Source organism: Oikopleura dioica, chromosome 2, assembly GCF_907165135.1.
Source record: "Oikopleura dioica chromosome 2, OKI2018_I68_1.0, whole genome shotgun sequence".
NCBI classification, from domain to species: domain Eukaryota; kingdom Metazoa; phylum Chordata; class Appendicularia; order Copelata; family Oikopleuridae; genus Oikopleura; species Oikopleura dioica.
In genome coordinates, this window is record NC_137292.1 from 15737779 (window position 1) to 15751928 (window position 14150).

General features: G+C 37.7%; 1 protein-coding gene across 2 annotated transcripts in view; it reads right to left on the minus strand.

Annotated features, from left to right (window-relative positions):
• Window positions 1–14150, minus strand: part of LOC145696705 (uncharacterized) — a 66716-nt gene that overhangs the window by 33453 nt on the left and 19113 nt on the right. The window lies entirely within an intron of this gene.

Here is a 14150-nt window from a genome sequence, read left to right on the forward strand (position 1 = left end):
CTTTGAGTGTCGTTTTGTTTACGCACCGTTTGATTCTTGTTTTTCAAACACTTGCATATCGCACTTTTCACTTTTTCAAAAACATTGAAATTAGCAGTTTATCACTCAATACTTTGTTCGAGCCATAACTGTACAAATGACAGTCTTAATAACAGCTTGATCTGTTTTCACAAAATATTTTTGTCGTCTTATTTTTGTCATGTTTAAATGCAGTCAAAATATTACTGGCTTACTGGAAGATTACTGTGCAAACTCAACAGCAGTGAAAGTTGAATAGGAATTAAAATTTTCTAAAAACATTAAGGGGGTAATCAACGTATAAGAGCTTTTTTGCACTGAAGTTTTCTTTGATTTTACCTTGTGACAACCTTATTCTAATATCCAACAGTAAAATATCAACCTTAAACTCCTTCCCTAAACATCTTGAATCTGAGATTTATCGTCCTCTACCCCCTTAATTTAACAAAGAAAAAACAGTAACAGTTCCAATTTGCCCCTCAAACCAGCAATAGAAGCAATTTTCCATTGATAAGCTAAAATTCGTTACGGCTATCTTTGTGTTTATCCTCCAAAGTTCAAAGAGTTCTAAATAATTCCGCTGCTTCCGGGCTGCTCTATCCAGTAATCTCCCTGTAGCGTCGTACTACTATTTTGACTTTTGCTTTTCTCTTATTGTTCAAAACCAAAATTGTTGACGTTCCAACCAGAATCAGATAGAAACCAGAACCGCAGAAGATAAGGCCGAAGACAATTATCGAAAACTCAAAAAAAAAACGGATTGATAGGTTGTTTGCATTTTTAGCCAGCTCAGTTCATTTTGGCAGAAAAAATAAAAATATAAAAAAATGAGCAGTTTTGGCATTCTTGGGCTGATTGCGTTGTTAAATGGCCTGCAAATTATTTGCCAAACACGAGGTAACTTGCATTTCGCGCATTGTTCACCGCGTGGCGAATTTATATAGATTCGTAAATTGTCATGCGATTCGCTGAGCGGGCTTATTTTTACAGTTACGCGTGATAACGATCGCTTTATGCTCGAAATGGACCAATAAGAATAATATTTTTTATTGAATCTTCATTTCAGCCAATAAAAAGAGATTTTGCGAGCTTTGACGAATCAAAATTCGCAAAAATCCAATAACTCATTTTTATTGGCCACTCGCCTAGCCAATCAGAAATCAATCTCCCGCCGAAATTTCTTTCTAGCCAATCAGAAGTGATTTTCTGGCTTTGACCAATCAAAGCTTTTAGAATTAAAACTCGAAATTGTTGATTGGTCGAGTTCAAAAATTGCAGTTTCTTATTGGCTAGCAAAAGAAATCTTCGAAAGTGGCAGTTTTTCTCGTCGATTTTTGAACTTTTTCATTACGAATTTATTTATTGTTTTAGGGTATAGGAGTATATTGCCAAAACGTCCAAAACGACGTGTCATTTTTGCAAAAAGGTTCAATGTGGCGTAACATACATCTGCGACCAGCAATGGCTGGTTTTGAAGAACCGCGAGGAGTAGTTCCTTCGTTGGGAGTGATCACTCATCGACCGCAGATCATTTCAACTCAAATTTGTAATTCCTGTTTTTTGGCTAAATAGCTTTTTGGAGCAAATACAAGTTTTTTTTTCTACTTTCAAGGACGTGGAATTCTTGTTAATTTACTAGTAGAATTTGGATTATAGTCGTAGCTAAATTTTTCGAATCGAAAAGACTTAAGTTGATTTGACCAATTTAGCAATTAAGGGTTAAGGATATAGCCTTGAATATTGAACTTTCGTAGCGCCGAAACCTTGCTACGAATTCATTTGTTTTTCAAAGTATCCCTACCTAAAATCCATCGTAGATTTCGAAAATGTCCTTACTTTTAGTACTTTCTAGGGTGTTAGTACCTAAAAATCGACTTTTAAATCAAATAGACCGTCGTTTTCCGAAAATTTCCATTAAAAAGGTAAATCTGGATTGATGATATGAAAGATTGAAGCCTTCTCTCCAATCTAGCGGAGGATTTTGTAAAAATATTGAAAATTACGGCTTCTAGGAACTGGTTTTGATTGTACTTCGAAATGGAGAGTTGCGCGCGCAGCCAATGAGAGCGAGGGGAAAATCTCACTCAGCCATCGCTCACCCAATTTTACACGAGAAATATTGTCGACAGCTTGGACGAAAGCGAACTGAGATTTTCCCCTCGCTCTCATTGGCTGCGCGCGCCACTCTCCATTTCGAAGTACAATCAAAAACCAGTTCCTAGAAGCCGTAATTTTCAATATTTTTACAAAATCCTCCGCTAGATTGGAGAGAAGGCTTCAATCTTTCATATCATCAATCCAGATTTACCTTTTAATGGAAATTTTCGGAGAACGACGGTCTATTTGATTTAAAAGTCGATTTTTAGGTACTAACACCCTAGAAAGTACTAAAAAGAAGGACATTTTCGAAATCTACGATGGATTTTAGGTAGGGATACTTTGAAAAACAAATGAATTCGTAGCAAGGTTTCGGCGCTACGAAAGTTCAATATTCAAGGCTATATCCTTAAGCGAATCGACTTGACTCAGAATTTCTTTTAGTCGAATGAGTTAAAGAATTAGTCAACAAAAAAATTTTTAGTCAAAAATATATTTCTAGCCGACATTTGATTTTGCGATTTTGAATATTTTGACCAAACTCGGATTTTTTGACTAAAATCTAAACAATTTTTTGACTAAAAATTTTGATTCTTATGGACTAAAATTCAAGTTAATTTATTGTATCTTTTAGACGACTAAAGACTTACAAAGATTATCTACTTGACATTTTGGAAAAGCTTTCGGCTCAAAATTAAGAGAATTTTGATTTTCAGCTAGGATCCAAGAAGCAGGGATCTCAAGGACGTGGAAGGGAGTGTAGAAAAACCAAGGCTGAGGTCGGCATCTCTTCCCGAGCAAGAAGGACCGCAAGAGCATGTGTGCCCAGGGACACACCGCCCAGACGTGGATTAAGGGGATTACACCAGAATCACGACCGAGTCTTGACATAATCAAGCACAATCCGCGCTGACCCCATGATTAAACGGACAACCCGGCAAGTTACTTGCTAATTTCGAAGTTCGAAGACCAAAATTATTGAAGCAATTTGGATTTTGGTCAAATTCAGAATCATGATTTTTTTTGTCTTTAAAGAATCTCTAGAATACCAAAATCATTAAAGAAAAAATTAATTTTCTCAGTCAACCAATCTAATTGCTGATCTTGAAAATTGGTCTCATCCAGATTGAGCAATCTTATTTCAAATAAGTTATTTGTCGAAAAAAGAGTGGTCGCCATTCTTATAAATTGGCCAATCAGATTTACGTATGGTAAATTTAGTTGAAATAAAGTCGAGTTTCGTAATAAAAAAAAAAATCCGTAAAAAAAAGCTGCACAGAAATAGACAAGACCGAAAAATGAGCTCTTCTCATATTTCTGGGTTAACTTTGTCATGTGAAAATGAACTTTTAATTCTTGCGCAACAACTGGTTTTTAGAAATTCAATCAAAAGAGGGAAACCCTCTTCTTTTGAATTTTCAAATGAGTTTTATTAAGCAAAGCAATATTAAAAAAGCAATGAAGAACGATGGGAACGGGAAAACTATACAGTGGTCAATGAAAAAATTGTATTCGTCTTTCATCGATCCTAAGAAATGCTCTACATTTCGCAAAAACCACTGTCAATTTTTCTTTTACGTAAAATTCATCCATTCGATATTTCAATCTTTTTTAAATAACATGTGTGAGCATTCGTCATATTTGTTAATCCGATAGAAATCAATCGATTCGTCTGCAGCAACAATTAAACTGACTTATAGCGAGCTTATATAGCGACTCATAGAATGTGTAGCGGTGATGAGATAGTAAAGAAAGCAATTATATTCTTCTATTTCTATCTGTAAGTAAAATTAATCAATAATCTGAACCAAGTGTTTTCTTAGAATTTGTTTTATTGCCTCGATTATTGTTCGAGAATTCATCAAAATTGTTGAGTACGACTGGAAAAAAAGAACGCTTCAGGATTTTATCGTTGACAATCCAGTACTTTCAGAAGAGTCGATTATGGCCTTTGTCGCTTCAATTATTGCGCTTTTTATGCATAAATACTGTCGAGAAGATCAAATAACAATTGACGAAACCGGAGATGCTCAAGGAACTGATTCGGATTGGATCGGAGGAGTTGTTTAAAAATATGCGATCTTATTCCAATAAAAATTCATTCGAATACAAATCAGAAGTGTTTTTATTTGAAATATTTTCGAATAACGAGATTGTCGGTAATATTAGTATTTTAAATATTATAAATTTATTCGCAAAAAATAATGCAATCCACAAAAGTCGGTTGACTTTCTTCATCTGTATCGTCATCATCCTCATTGCTGCTTTTTGTAAATTGACGGCAAATCTTATTGAAGAAATACATGGTTGATGATAATTAAACTTAAAATTAATTGTAAGCTTGCAAATTAGCCTCAAGAGCATCGACGGAAATTTGTAAATACTCATGCGGATGCGGAAATTGTTAAACTTATTTTATCCAAATCAGTTTTCGAAATAGAACCGCCTTAATAAAAAAGCCTAACCGAAATAGGCTATACAAAAAAGACCATGCTCATTCCCTAAAATTTCTTGTGTTGCTTCCCTTTTTTCGATTATTACCTGTGTGTGCGACGAAATATACAATAATACGTATAATTTCATCGTAGATAAAGATTCCAGGTCCACCATCCCAGATATATAGGTAAATCCAGAAAAATGTTAAGAAATTAGTTGTCCTTATAAGCCATTGAAGTGGAAATGTGAGGAATACACCAATTCGTTCTCTATAATGAGGCAATGATATTGCCGTCCCCAATACCACGAAAAAGCAACAAACAACAGTCAGAAAAACCGGAAAAACTGAGAATGGCATCATCGGCAACATTTTCGAATTCGCTTACTTGAAAATCAAATTGATATGTCTGCGATCTCGATGATGCCATTCCCACGTCGTACATTAAAAAATATTCTTTGAGCATCCGGAAATAATAAGGCATTCGGTCCAAAAAACAAAGCCGCTTTTGCCAACAGCTCGTTTTTATCTTTTATTCTCGAATGATAGTTTGCGTGCTTCTTTATATGAGCTTTTCTGAATTCCCTTCTTGAATTTCATTGTTCACAATAGGCGCTTCTCTTCTCGTCTCTGTATCTTGTAGGAAGATTCTCCTACGAGCATAAAGTACAGCCGGAGTCCAAAATAAGGGACACCAAGGGACTTTTTGACGAAAAATGCCGAGAATCTGCGCCTCAAAAAAATCTCATTTAAGGTACTTTTTCAGACGAGACATTTTTTTATTCAATCGACAGCAGATAAAGGAAATCAGTTGCTTGTTTTTTTAGATTTTTCGAGAAATGAAGTGATTTGTGATTGAGAATACTTTATCGCTTTAGAAAGACTTTCTTAATTCTGAATTTGACTGAAAGATAGGAAATTTTGCCCGCAAAGTTCAGCCCTGCATCTGATTCAAGTCGATAAGAGGGTTGAAAAATTAGTGTTTATGTAAAAAAGTTAAAACTGGAAGATGCGTGTCGCTTAATTCGCCTGTAATTACCCTGTAAATTCATAAGAAGCATGTTTGATAATCTCAAATCAGCATTTATGTAGCCATTACTTGTAATTACGATAAGTTTTACCAAAATCACATGTTGATTTTATCCCGTATCTTCTTTGCGAAGCAGAAAAACCGCGGTTTCAAGCATTTTTTTGAGGAAAAAAGTTCAAGTCTAAAGAAAAGAAAGAAAAAGAGGAAAGAAAACGGTGAGAGTTCTTCTAAATGGAGCCGCATTCAAAGTGCAGAGAAAAATTTTTGCGGCGTCTGGAGCGGAATCGCGCCAAGAATAAGGCCTTTAGATTTGGTCAGACTTTTATGGCAGGAATTCAAGAGCTCTTACAAAGAAAAACCTGCATTACAAAACATATTCGTCTTATTTCTTTAGATCTTCAGATCTTTCTGAACACTTTGATTGGTGATTTAAGACAGTGAAACCTTTATTTACAGTTCGAGTCAAAATTTTTAATAAGGGTGGGGAGTCCAACTGAGGACCTCATTATTGCCAATACTTCTGCGAGTTTTTCTTTGAAAATAAACATAGTGACACCCTTACTTTACTTGGTGATTTAAGGGAGTGATACCCTTATTTTAAGTTTGCGTCAAAGCTGTGCGTGACAACCTGTTTAAAAAACATGAGTCGGAGTGAAAAACTTAAAATGTAGATTTCTTTTTATAATTTTGGCTTTTTTAAACCCTGACTTAGGTTTTCTACACAGGTTTTCACCCCCAATTTTGACTCGAACTTTGAATAAAGGTATCGCTCTCTAAAATCAACAAGTAAAATAAGGGTATCTCTATGTTAATTTTCAAAGAAAAATTTGCATAAAAATTGGCTATAATGACGTCCCCGCCCTTAATAAAATTGCCTGTTATTAAGGATATAGCCTTGAATATTGAACTTTCGTAGCGCCGAATCCCTGTTACGAATTCATTCATTTTTCAAATTAACCCTACCTAAAATTCATCGTTGATTTCGAAAATGACCTTATTTGTAGTACTTTCTATGGTGTTTGTACCTAAAAATCGCCTTTAAAATAAAACAGACCGTCGTTCTCTGAAAATTTCCATTAAAAAGGTAAATCTGGATTGATGATATGAAAGATTGAAGCCTTATCTCCAATCAAGCGGTGGATTTTGAAAAAATATTGAAGATTATGGCTTCTACTAACTGGTTTATGATTGTACTTCGAAATAGAGAGTGGCGCGCGCTGCCAATCAGAGCGAGGGGAGAATCTCAGTTAGATTTCGTCCTTGGCTGTCGACAAAATTTCTCGCGTAAAATAGGATGAGCGATGGCTGAGTGAGATTTTCCCCTCGCTCTCATTGGCTGCGCGCGCCACTCTCCTTTTCGAAGTACAATCAAAAACCAGTTCCTAGAAGCCGTAATCTTCAATATTTTTACAAAATCCACCGCTAGATTGGAGATAAGGCTTCAATCTTTCATATCATCAATCCAGATTTACCTTTTTAATGGAAATTTTCAGAGAACGACGGTCTGTTTTATTTTGAAGGCGATTTTTAGGTACAAACACCATAGAAAGTACTAAAAATAAGGGTTTTTTCGAAATCTACGCTGCATTTTAGGTAGGGTTTCTTTGAAAAATGAATAAATTCGTAGCAGGGATTCGGCGCTACGAAAGTTCAATATTCAAGGCTATATCCTTAAGCAAAAATCATCGTTGCACGTTTTAAGTTTCCTAAACGATTGAAAAATAAAATGACGGGTCTGGTCGGCCACAATCCTAAACAATGGAAAACGAGCTAAATGAATAGAATTACATCACTCGATTCCGGAAATGCTTGTTTTTCTTTTGAGGTTTTCTTTCTTAATTGAACTTCAAATACAGTAATTTCAGCAAAAGAAGAAAAAGCGCTAGAATTCCGCTGCGCGAAGAATAAAAAAAAGGTGTCAGCTTTGGATTATTTTTTGTTTATCATTTTCAGGGTACGCGGAGCATTCTTTTCAAAACAAGCTAATTGATAATTGCAAATGCTTGTTATCTGTAATTCTGTATTGAGTCCATTTCTAATGCGAGAACGCCACTTGCGAGTTGCGACATCATCTTATCTTAGAGTCAAAAAGCAGGAACTGGCTTTTTGAGGGATCGCCCAAGAAAACGTCAAATAAATCATCGAAATATTTCGACGCTTTTGCATTTCTCAAGACGAGCTAGAACGCTGCAAACTTTGATTTCGGAAGCGATAACGGGTTAAATCAACAAAAAAGCGCGAAATTTACGAAAATCGCGGAGCAGAATTTGGCCGCTGATATTTGAAAAAAAGAGCGATACGGAAATCGTAAAAACCGGAAAGTATTTGCATCGGGTCATTTTTACGGGCGTTTCGGAACCACGAAGTACTCAGAGCTACAGTTAGTTCCAGGGTTCAAAATCACCTCACCTAAAGGTGCACCTTGTTCAATTCAGGTGAGGTGCAAATTGTCACCTCACCCACCTCACCTAAAATTATTCAGATTTAAGCTTTTTTAGGTGCACCTAAAAGGTGCACCTTTTTTGAAATCATCACCTCACCCACCTCACCTAAAACTTTCGAGATTTGGGCCTTTTCTAAGTGCACCTAAAGGTGCACCTTTTTTGTAATCATCACCTCACCTCACCTCACCTAGGAATGTTTTGATTTTAGGTGCACCTTTTTCTCGGTGAGTGTTTTGCTGACAGTTTAAAATCCAAACTTGGCTGTTGATTTCGAATCCTTTGGTAATACCCGGCATTTTTTACTGGGCAACCCGCAGATATTTCAACGGGTTACTCGCGCGGAGAGCCTTTTCACGGGCTACCCGCGCTACTAGTTTTATCTTTTCCGCGGAGTAGCTCGCGATTACCCGCAACCCTTTTGCGAGTTGGTCAGACGAGACCCGGTTTGTACCGAACCGGGTGGCGCAGGGCGGCGCAAGGCGGCGCTATTCAGTACCCCCCAAAATCCGTGCCCGCACTTGATCAGTTATCACCTAAATTTCACCCACCTCACCTAAAAAACTTCAAAAATCCGTCTTTTAAGGTGCACCCTTTTTCAGACTATCACCTCACCCACCTCACCTAAAATTTTTCAAAAATTGGCTTTTTTAGGTGCACCTAAAAGGTGCACCTTTTTCAAATCTATCACCTCACCCACCTCACCTAAAATTTTTGAGATTTGGGACTTTTTTAGGTGCACCTAAAGGTGCACCTTTTATGTAATCATCACCTCACCTCACCTCACCTAAAAACTAGGTGATTTTGAACCCTGGTTAGTTCTAGAGAACTTCGAATTTGCCATGATCGGACAAGTTTTGAACGGGAAGTATAAAGTCCTTCGCGAGCTGAAAGAAGCTAGGGAAGGAAAGGTTTACTATGTCGTCCAGGACCAAGAAAATGGTAAGAAAAATCGATGTTTCGGTAGTTTTTTGCATAAAAAGAGCAAATTTTCTTCTTTATAAGTTTTAAATGAGAAAACTTGTTATAAATCAAAACCAACTGAAGAGGGCCTTTCAAAGAGGTCAAGAGTACATAAGGCTCTTTGCCTAGGACCGGTCTGATTTTATTCTTTAGATAATGAATTGAAAATGCTGAAGGGAATCGGCCTTCTCACTCCAAAAGAAGAGCAAGATGCGAATTCGGAGATAAACTTGCTTCAGACACTAGGAACGTTTTTGCTTCAGAAAAATCAAATATAATTTGTATGAATAGTAAAAGAACGATAAAGATCATGAATACGTTGTGAAATTGTTTGACAACTTCAAGTTTACCGCTCCAAATGGACTTCAACACCATGCTTTGATTCTTGAATACATGCCTGGTGGAGATTTGGCCCAGTTTTTCGAGAAAATGCTCAACAATGGTAAGTTTTTCATAAGTTTTCAATTTTACAAATAATTTTCTTTAGAAGGGGGTGAGCAGGAGCTGCCTTGGGCTCAAAACGATGCCTTACGGATCTCAGCCCAGCTGGTTCTTGCTTTGAGTAAGCTCCTTATCTGAATCGTTTAGTTTATCATTTAATAGACTACATTCATGGTAAAAACATCATGCACCGAGATATCAAACCGGAGAATATTCTCATGTCCGCAGATGGACAACAGGTAAACAAAATTTGAAATAAAACTTTTCTGAAGATCATTCAGGTGAAAATTGCTGATTTCAACATTTCCCGCACTGCAACAGAAACGTTCTATACAGGCGTCGCTGGATCAATGGACTACTTGGCCCCTGAATTGGTCAAAACCCAGGGAAATTCACCAACCTCATTTTGCCAGGATATTTGGGCAGTTGGAGTCATTTTTCAAATGCTGTGCACCTTCAGGATTGATTTGACAATACTGCTAAAAAACAGATAACATTATTGATAAATATTAAAAGACATCCTTTTACTGCTGGAAACCCGTTTGAGACAATGACCAATATTGTAAACAACGCTAGAAGACCCGCTCAAGTTATTTTCCCGGCGATGGAATCCCTGATCCAGCGATGCTTGGTTGTTGAAATCGGCGAAAGAGCTGCAAGTGCTGCTGCATTGATGAACCACCCTCCTTTGACAAGTCTTATCGAACAATTGCAGAATAGAGTGACGCCGGCAAATCTGACTTTTGGGCTGAAGAAACTTGAAACAACGATGAAAATTAATGAGTGGCTTAATCGGGAAATTATTGAGTTGAGGCTGGAAAATCGAAAAAATTCTACTGAGCGCGATCTGGCGAGAAAAGAGAATAAACAGCTACGAAGAGAAATTGCAGATTTGAAACGAGAAGTAGAAAAGCTCAACAATAATGTTCATGAAGTCAAAGGAATAAACCAGAAGCTCAATGACGATCTCAAAAATAAGAAAGAGAGAAAAGAACTCGAGCAAAAGATGGAAGCTGATCGAAAAGAAATTATTCGCTCTTTTGGAAAAAAATCTCTCTTTTCGAAGACGGATATTCCTGATATGAATGGACTTGGGCATTTTTACGGGGACGACTCTTACAAAGTCCGAAATGCACATGACGAGACTGCAGTGCGAAGAGTGATGAGAGCAATGGCGGCTGGTTTGAAGGAGTTCAATTTGAAGGACTTGGATAAAATCGCATTTTTTAGTTTTTTTTTATTTTTGTTTCGACGCAATTTTCATCCAAAGTAAAGCTTGGAGAATTTCGAAATATAGAAGTGTCGGAAGCTGGATGGAAAATCCGACATCAATCGTGGCGCAGAGACTACGGCGGCGACAGAGAATTCTGGAAACTGTGGATTCTTTTCAACGGTATTGATTGTTGAATTTGAGATTTTTATTTTTTAGGAAAACGCGTCGACTTTCAAGCCGACGCGGACGATATTGGCGGTGTAACTGGGAAGATCTACATCTCGGCGAAGAAGTTGACGCCGGATCAAGACGGAATGGTAAAACTCAAGGGAACTGGAGGATATGTCCGGTGGAATATAGGCTATATTATATAGCGATTCGAAAATAATATTGTATACAATGGTGTGTGGAGTTGCTGCACCCCTGACCCGCACTTTTTCTATTTTTTTCTTCTAGAAGTAGCAAAAGTGAGTGCTGCGTTTCTGCACCTTTTACCCGCAATCTAGGGGTGCAGCAACTCCACACACCACTGTATATTATGATTGAAAAATAAATCTGAATAAAAGCGAAAAAAATTGTTGTCATATACTCTCTTCCCAAAAAAATTGATACCTTAAAATTTTTATTCTTGCTTATATATAAAAAATCTCTCGAATAATGGTAATTACGCTTGAAACTCTTTGGCCGAGTATTTCAGTCTCAAAATGGAACTCTTGTGGCTCTCGGATGAGCCGGATGAACCGCCAACCGCAGGAGCTTACTATTCGCCAAAGTGCCGCTTTTTTGTTCAGAATCCGAGTTTATGAAGTAACCTCTCGCCACAGATTATACCCGCTCAAAACCCACCCTCTTTCCCGTTTTTATCCTGCCAATTTTTGACAAAGAAAACAGTTTGAAACCTGACCTCAGAAGCCTGTGTAAAAACCTGAGTCAGGATTTGAAAGGACAAAGGAAAAGCCGCAAAGCGGCTTTTCTCATTCGAAACCGCTCTGTATAAGAGCCATTTTGTTGTAATAATTTTGGCAAAGCCGCTTCGCGGCCTCGATTAAAAAAGCCGCTGCGCGGCTTTTCATTTTAGTTCTTTCAGAACCTGACTCAGGATCTCCACACAGGTTTTCGAGCCAAATTTGAAACAGTCTTTCCAAAACCGTTTTTTTAGAAACAAACAAGTTCGATTTTCGAGCCGATTCTAGTTTCCAGAGGTGTGCTGATCCAGTTGACCCAGGCCTTCTAAATTCGTCTCAGTTGCTCGCTTCGCAGTGTTAACGCGCCCGTGTCCCGTAATTACGTCTCCTCCAAATCTACGCGAAATTGGTAGCTCCCTTAAGCATCCCTTGACTCAGCCCTCTTTCCCAGCATTTTTTTCAAGCTTCAATTTACAAATTCTTCAAAAAAATGCAAAAAAAAAAGTTCAAAAAAAATTCCGAAAATTTCAAAAATTTTCATTTTTTGACAAAAAAAGTCGTAAAAATCACGTTCTAGCGAGTTATGAAGAAAAAACAGAAAAGATTATTTTTGCTCAGATTACTGCGATAAAGCTGACGTATCTTATCGCCTTCTGTAAAACTTGACTTATCTACCCTTTTCATTATGGCCTTGTGAGATTGTTACGCCTCTTAGAAGTATTTTCCAAAAGCTGGAAATTCTGCGTCTTCTTCATTTTTTTAGCAAAATTAATAGTTTTTCGATACACTTAATTTTTACCAAGAATTTCGTAAAAAAGACAAAAGTGTGATAATACCCTTAATCTCTTGGCTCAATAACCTGTGTAGAAAACCTGAGTCAGGGTTTGAGGAGCTCGAATTAAAAGCGGCTTCGTTTTTTTCATTTTCGCTCTTCTTATCCTGACTCAGGTTTTCTACACAGGTTACCGAGCCAAAGAATTAAGGGTATCATCACACTTATTTCAAATTCGAATGTATACGGAAATTTCGGGAAAGCCGCTTTGCGGCTTTATTTTTCATTAAAGCCGCTTCGCGGTTATTCATAAAAACTCTGGACTCTGACTCAGGTTTTCTACACAGGTTCCTGAGCCTCGATTTGGAATCATTTTAAGGGTGTCGGAAGGAAAAATGACTAAAATAGCTTTTTTTCTGTCCAATTTTTTTTTGCCCCATTTTTTCTTTACGGTTATTGTAAGCTTATGATTATTGTCGTGATTTGTCTCACATTTTTAGAAAGCCGCCGCTTCGAAAAAAAAGCGGAACAGGTCCGTCCATAATCGCCCAAGCTGCAACAAACAGGCGCTTTTTACAACTACAAATTGACCCAAACGGTACCAAGGTGTGACGTGTCCGCTCGAAACTCAATTTGCTATTGAACACGATTCCACAATTCCCCGGCCACGTTTTGGCACACAACAACCGGGAAAATAATTATGACGGGGCGAGACTGTGTGACGGTCAACCTCTGACACTTCCATCAGTTTTGATATTTATCCAACCGACTGCTGCTTTATTGACTCTCCACAACCAGCCCAGAAAAAGTTCATCACTTTTTTTTCATTTTGGAAATTATCGATTTTTAAATTGAAAAAAACCTGTCTTGGCCAAAAACCTGTGTAAAAAACCTGAGTCAGGTATTTGAAAAAATATTGATAAAAGCCGCTTAGGAGCCTGACTCAGGTCTGGGCTCGGAAACCTGTGTAGGAAACCTGAGTCAGGACTCTGAAAAAGCTTTGCTAAAAGCCGCGCAGCGGCTCTTTAAAAAATAAAGCCGCGAAAGCTTCTTTTCTGAAAAAGACGCTACGCTTTTGCAAAGCTTTTTCAAAGTCCTGACTCAGGTTTCCTACAAAGGTTGCCGAGCCAAGACTTGAGTCAGGCTCCTTAAGCGGCTTATATCAATGTTTTTTCAGATACCTGACTCAGGTTTTCTACACATGGTTTTGAACCAAGACAGACCCAGACCTGAGTCAGGCTCTTAAATGAGTTTTACAAAATTATAGTTTGAAAAAGTTTCAATTTTGAATTTTTTTCGTGAACACTCAAAAGTGAAAGCTCGAAAGTAAAACGTGTCGAGCTATCCTCTTTCCGGCCTTCTTGGCGCATCAAAGCAAATCCCCCGGCTCAGCAGCTTCATCCTTCTTTGACTACTTGAGCTGGCCCGTACTCGAGTCAGCCCGGGTGCAAGCAAAATAAGTAGTCATCGCCTTTTCGGCTCCGATTTCAGCCCTTTTTCTAGGCTCGACACTCTTATCTCCTCGGCTCCACTTTCAGAACACTATTTGCGGTCAAAAATTTCTGTAAACATCGAAAAACGCCCCTTCTATCAAACCGCGAGGAACAAATGATCTTTGCCTCCCAAATTACCGTCCAAAATCACGTGATTTTCAGAAAAAATCATTTTCGAAGAAAAAAGTAACCGAATTCTCGCTTTTGATGTTTCGTAAAAAATGATGCGATTTATTAAATCGTTACGGTCAAAAGTGGCATTTGATAATCACGAGTTGAGCCTCACACTTGCCCTATTTATCCCTAGCGAGAATTCTCATCATCGTAACTTCGCATTTTTCTC